Raw genomic sequence first — 5,466 nt, forward strand, 5'->3', positions numbered from 1 at the left:
CAACTACTCTTTGTTGAATTTCATGTGAGTTGCTATGCATGTTCGTCTTGTCTGAAGTAAGAGAGATCTACCACCTTATGGTTAAGCATGCATATTGTTAGAGAAGAACATTGGGCCGCTAACTAAAGCCATGATCCATGGTGGAAGTTTCAGTTTTGGACAATATCCTCAATCTCATATGAGAAAATTATTAATTGTTGTTACATGCTTATGCATAAAAGAGGAGTCCATTATCTGTTGTCTATGTTGTCCCGGTATGGATGTCTAAGTTGAGAATAATCAATAGCGAGAAATCCAATGCGAGCTTTCTCCTTAGACCTTTGTACAGGCGGCATAGAGGTACCCCTTTGTGACACTTGGTTAAAACATGTGCATTGCGATGATCCGGTAGTCCAAGCTAATTAGGACAAGGTGCGGGCACTATTAGTATACTATGCATGAGGCTTGCAACTTGTAAGATATAATTTACATGATACATATGCTTTATTACTACCGTTGACAAAATTGTTTCATGTTTTCAAAATCAAAGCTCTAGCACAAATATAGCAATCGATGCTTTTCCTCTATGGAGGACCATTCTTTTACTTTCATTGTTGAGTCAGTTCACCTATTTCTCTCCACCTCAAGAAGCAAACACTTGTGTGAACTGTGCATTGATTCCTACATCCATATTGCACTTATTATATTACTCTATGTTGACAATATCCATGAGATATATATGTTATAAGTTGAAAGCAACCGCTGAAACTTAATCTTCCTTTGTGTTGCTTCAATGCCTTTACTTTGAATTATTGCTTTATGAGTTAACTCTTATGCAAGACTTATTGATGCTTGTCTTGAAGTACTATTCATGAAAAGTCTTGGCTATATGATTCACTTGTTTACTCATGTCATATACATTGTTTTGATCACTGCATTCACTACATATGCTTTACAAATAGTATGATCAAGGTTATGATGGCATGTCACTCCAGAAATTATCTGTGTTATCGTTTTACCTGCTCGGGATGAGCAGAACTAAGCTTGGGGATGCTGATACGTCTCCGACGTATCGATAATTTCTTATGTTCCATGCCACATTATTGATGTTATCTACATGTTTTATGCACACTTTATGTCATATTCGTGCATTTTCTGGAACTAACCTATTAACAAGATGCCGAAGTGCCAGTTGCTGTTTTCTGCTGTTTTTGGTTTCTGAAATCCTAGTAACGAAATATTCTCGGAATTGGACGAATCAACGCCCAGGGTCCTATTTTGCCACGAAGCTTCCAGAAGACCGAAGAGGAGACGAAGTGGGGCCACGAGGTGGCCACACCCTAGGGCGGCGCGGCCCCCCCCTTGGCCGCGCGGCCCTGTGGTGTGGGCCCCTCGTGCCACCTCCTGACCTGCCCTTCCGCCTACTTAAAGCCTCCGTCACGAAACCCCCAGTACTGAGAGCCACGATACGGAAAACCTTACTGAGACGCCGCCGCCGCCGATCCCATCTCGGGGGATTCAGGAGATCGCCTCCGGCACCCTGCCGGAGAGGGGATTCATCTCCCGGAGGACTCTACGCCGCCATGGTCGCCTCCGGAGTGATGAGTGAGTAGTCTACCCCTGGACTATGGGTCCATAGCAGTAGCTAGATGGTTGTCTTCTCCCCATTGTGCTTCATTGTCGGATCTTGTGAGCTGCCTAACATGATCAAGATCATCTATCTGTAATTCTATATGTTGCGTTTGTTGGGATCCGATGAATAGAGAATACTTGTTATGTTGATTATCAAAGTTATGTCTATGTGTTGTTTATGATCTTGCATGCTCTCCGTTACTAGTAGATGCTCTGGCCAAGTAGATGCTTGTAACTCCAAGAGGGAGTATTTATGCTCGATAGTGGGTTCATGTCTCCGTGAATCTGGGGGAGTGACAGAAACCTCTAAGATTATGGATGTGTTGTTGCCACTAGGGATAAAACATTGGTGCTATGTTCAAGGATGTAGTTACTGATTACATTACGCGCAATACTTAATGCAATTGTCTGTTGTTAGCAACTTAATACTGGAGGGGGTTCGGATGATAACCTGAAGGTGGACTTTTTAGGCATAGATGCATGCTGGATAGCGGTCTATGTACTTTGTCGTAATGCCCAATTAAATCTCACTATACTCATCATAATATGTATGTGCATGGTCATGCCCTCTTTATTTGTCAATTGCCCAACTGTAATTTGTTCACCCAACATGCTGTTTATCTTATGGGAGAGACACCTTTAGTGAACTGTGGACCCCGGTCCAATTCTCTATACTGAAATACAATCTACTGCAATACTTGTTCTACTGTTTTCTGCAAACAATCATCTTCCACACAATACGGTTAATCCTTTGTTACAGCAAGCCGGTGAGATTGACAACCTCACTGTTTCGTTGGGGCAAAGTACTTTGGTTGTGTTGTGCAGGTTCCACGTTGGCGCCAGAATCTCTGGTGTTGCGCCGCACTACATCCCGCCGCCATCAACCTTCAACGTGCTTCTTGACTCCTACTGGTTCGATTAAACCTTGGTTTCTTACTGAGGGAAACTTGCCGCTGTGCGCATCACACCTTCCTCTTAGAGTTCCCAACGGACGTGTCAACCACACGCATCAAGCAAATTTCTGGCGCCGTTGCCGGGGATCTGAAGAAAAGTGCATCACAAAGATCTCTGACTCCCACGTCAACTACACGCCATCATACCTCCCCAACTAAATCAAGTAAAATATCAAAGTATATTTGTGTTCTCCTTGTCCTTCTATGCAACCATTTGTAGAAGGAACTATATTTGTGCTCTCCCGTGTAAGACACAACTTGGAGGGTGGGCTACATTTCATGCAACCATTCATAGAAGGAACTAGTAGAAAACAAGGCTTACGTCCAAATCCCGTGGGGGCTTTAGTCCCGGTTTTAAAATGAACCGGGACCAATGGGTGGCATTGGTCCCGGTTCGATCGGCGCGGCGCGGCGCCACCCTCTTGTCCTGGTTCGTTTGGGACCTTTGGTCCCGGTTTGTAGCAGAGCGCTTCAGGCCGTGTGAGGCCCTGATCCCCTTTAGTCCCGGTTTCCTTACCAACCTGGACCAAATGCCCATCTGTATATACCTATGGGAAGCCTCCCCGCAGACGGAGTAGGCTGGGTTCGCGTGGGGCTGTTTGGGATCTGAACGGCGGCGGGGTTGACACCATGACCCTCTTTCGAAGAAGACACGGAGAGGAACACGCGAGCATTCCTCCTAGCATGAGGATTCGTGCTCGCCTGGAGATGGTCAATCCCCTCACATTCGAGCTTGAGGGCCTCCTCCCCAATCATGCAAAAGGGGTAGGGGTTGTCTCTCTCCGTACCCGGCAGGCATGGCCCCCACTGGTCAAAGTGGGGCATCCTCCCAAGGGTATCCTCTGCTTCGGGTACGTCGTAGAGAGGGGTGGCCATCGGCGGGAGAGAAGGCACTTGTTCCACTCCCAGCAAGTTCCAGACGGAGCGAAGCGCTGCTACTGTTCAGCACCGACATACCTGCGGAGTGGCATTGCAAGGGTGCGACCCGCTGCAACAGGAACTCGGCGGCCACCATCTCGCCTGTCAGCCCCATTGTCTCCAGGTCAGAGATTCGCTCCTCCAGAGCCTCCATTCCATCGAAGGGGAAGGGATAGCTCTCCCAGTTGCGCCCATACGCCGGAAGAGCGGTGGGGATGTCGTAGTGGCGGCTCCTCTCTCCCATGTTCACGTAGAGCTAGTCCTTCCGAAAGTGCAGAAATGACTGCGACCAGCTCATGGGGACAAAGGCTCGACCGGGAACAGGGATGAAGACGAGGCACCCTGAACACTCCATCGGGCCGATGAGGTGCAGGGAGTAGAAGGAGAGGAAGAGGGCAATTGACGGCAAGATGCCGAAAAAGGCTTCACACCAGAAGGCAAAGATCGCCAAGGTGGTGATACTGTTGGGATGAAGGTGAAGCACCGAAATCTGATAATGCTCCAACATGGCGGTGAAGAAGGGGGAGAACAACGTGACCAGCCGGGCGGTGACGCAGTGGATGATGAGGGGGTACGTCGTGGCCAGAAGATCACCGAAGCGCGTGGTAGCCGGCCATATCTTGGTGGCACCCCACTCATTGTTCGTGCCAGTGCCGGCCGAACGAGCTGACCGAAGGCCTCTTGCATCGGTGATCCACGACTTCACCAGAGCGGGTTGGGGGGCGGAGGCGGTGGAGCTCTGGCCGACTCGGAAGACGATCCCTCTATCGCCATATATACGGAGGCACAAAAGCTACGGCGGACGGAGTGAAGGCGGCTGGAGAACTGGAACTAGTAATGTCTGGGAAGCTGAGCAAGCAGGGATGAGCTAGACGACAGCAAGGAACAACTCCCTATTTATCGAGGGCTTTCCCAAGGTGGCACCACTTCCCACGAAGCCCACTTCCCGATCCAACGGTCCAGATGACGCACTTCCTCTGTAACCAGCAGCACGAGTGGTAACCGCTTGAGTTGTGCGCTGACTCGGGTCGCAGGCCGGGACCAACCACGAAAGGGTCCCTGCCCTTTCGCTTCCTAATGGACACGTGCAGGACAGGCGCCCGGGGGCTACTATGGGACCCCTGGCAACTAGGGTGTCATGGACCTATGGTTGCTGGGCCCATAGTGGCTACTTGGAAACATTCACTTGCGGAGGCTACTCCCGGGTGAGGCTGCACGAGGTATAAAACCCTCTTGGAGACACCAAGTTGGAGCGGAAGACATGCGCAGGGAGAAACTCCCTCTCAGAGGTCCCCTAGCCACCAGCCTCCCCAAGTGGAAGCGCCCCCTTTGGGGACGATAAGATCAAGGAAGGGAGCATTGGATTCCCTCCTCGTAGGACCTGCAATAAGGACAGGAAAAGCAGGCTCCGAAGACTACAAGACAAACCAGGCTGGCGCCGTGCACGACATGGCTGAGCTCAAAAGCTCTGCCCCGAGGAGGCGTGACGCCATTGCCTCTTTGGTGCTAAAGCGGGCTCGCCGAGGACCAAAGCGCCAGGGCCCAGTCCTTGCCACTTTGGTGCAAGTTCGGGTGGATGGCACATACGGCCACCGGAGGCATCATCGACGACCTCAGCACCTGGCATGGACCGGCACTTTAATCGACCATGGACTATGTCCATCCTGTAAAGGGCAAGGGCACTTCCTGTCGTGGATATGACCACGGCAGGTTCTACGGGGGGCATCACTTCGTTGATGCGGGGGAAGGAAACTCAGCCATCTGCGGAACGAGGTGCACAAGACGCAAGGTTTTACCCAGGTTCAGCCCCTCCGGAGAGTAAAAGGCCGACGTCCTGCTAGATCTATTACTCAGTGGAGAATTACAATGGGGGGGCTCAGTCGGCGGCTACGCCAAGAGCTACAAGGGGGTGATTGGATCTCAGATGATGTGTCTTCTAGGGTTTAGCTCGGGGGTTTATATAGGCACCCCCGATCTAGGGTTA

This window comes from Lolium perenne, chromosome 2, assembly GCF_019359855.2.
Source record: "Lolium perenne isolate Kyuss_39 chromosome 2, Kyuss_2.0, whole genome shotgun sequence".
Lineage (NCBI taxonomy): Eukaryota > Viridiplantae > Streptophyta > Magnoliopsida > Poales > Poaceae > Lolium > Lolium perenne.